We start from the raw sequence: 1,322 nt of genomic DNA, 5'->3' as shown, positions 1-1,322 counted from the left end.
TATATATATATATATATACACACACACAATGGAATATTAGTCATAAGAAAGAATGAAATAGTGTCATTTGCAGCAACATGGAAGAACCTAGAGAATATCATACAAAGTGTAGCAAGTCAGAGAAAAATAAATATTATATGATATCACTTACATATGAAATCTAAAAAATAATACAAATGAATCTATATGCAAAACAGAAACAGACTCACAGACGTAGAAAACAAACTTAGGGTTAACAAAGGGAAAGAGAGAGGGGGACAGATAAATTAGGAGTGTAGAATTAACAAATTAACTAGTATAGGAGTATAATATAAACTACTATACATAAAATAGGTAAGCAACAAGGATTTACTGTATAGCACAGGGAACTCTATTCAATATCTTGTAATAACCTATAATGGATAAGAATCTGAAAAAAATGTATATATGACTGAATCACTTTGCTGTACAGCTGAAACTAACACAATATTGTAAATCAACTCTACTTCAATTACAATTTTTGAAAACGAATTTAAGTACTGACAAGGTGGGTTCTCTTATTTGATCGCAACAGCAGTCCTGTACTCTACTTTAATTCTGACTTTACAAACATGGCAACTAGTGACTTGCTCATGGTTGCATAGTTAATAGCAAAGCCAGGAATAGGACTTCTACTTTCTAAACCATACACAAAGTGATATTTCTAGTTTATTTGGGTCATTTCTTAGAATCAATCAAATTAATCATTTGTGTTCCATGAAAACAAGTAGAACTTGAATCTCTGTAAAGACACATCTTATAGTTTTCCCTAAGAACAAACTACTATGTTAAGTAACCATAAGAAGCATCAAGAAACAAATGCTTACTCTTTCACAGCCTTACAAAAGTGTAATTGGCCTGGTTATATATATATTGTGCAAACTCCTTGTCCTACTCAACTATTCACCCATTCCCCCAAATCAGATTTTACATCTATCTATTGCAGAAATGTATGCTTTTAAGATTTGGGAGTAACATTAGAGTTTTATTACATGTACTTTGATTTTCTCTGCTGGAGATAGTTTATCTGTTTTTCCTTGAATTTGACAGTTGCCTGAGACCATATAAAATGTCAGTAGAAAATGTACACATTTCATTTTCCAGATCCTAACAGTTACTTTTAAAATCAAGCCAATACAGATTGTTTGAATCTTTAATTTTCCGTGGAGGTTAATGACTGAACTTTTCATTATTGGGAATGTTGAGGCTTTTAATTCTTAAAATAACAACACATTAAATGTATCAAGAAAGGAGAGCTAAACTCTGCCAATGAATGTAAGTATACCAGGTTTTTAAGTTTATTT

This window comes from Lipotes vexillifer, unplaced genomic scaffold (assembly GCF_000442215.2).
Source record: "Lipotes vexillifer unplaced genomic scaffold, Lipotes_vexillifer_v1.1 scaffold217, whole genome shotgun sequence".
Taxonomy (NCBI): Eukaryota; Metazoa; Chordata; class Mammalia; order Artiodactyla; family Lipotidae; genus Lipotes; species Lipotes vexillifer.
This window is presented reverse-complemented; position numbering follows the sequence as displayed.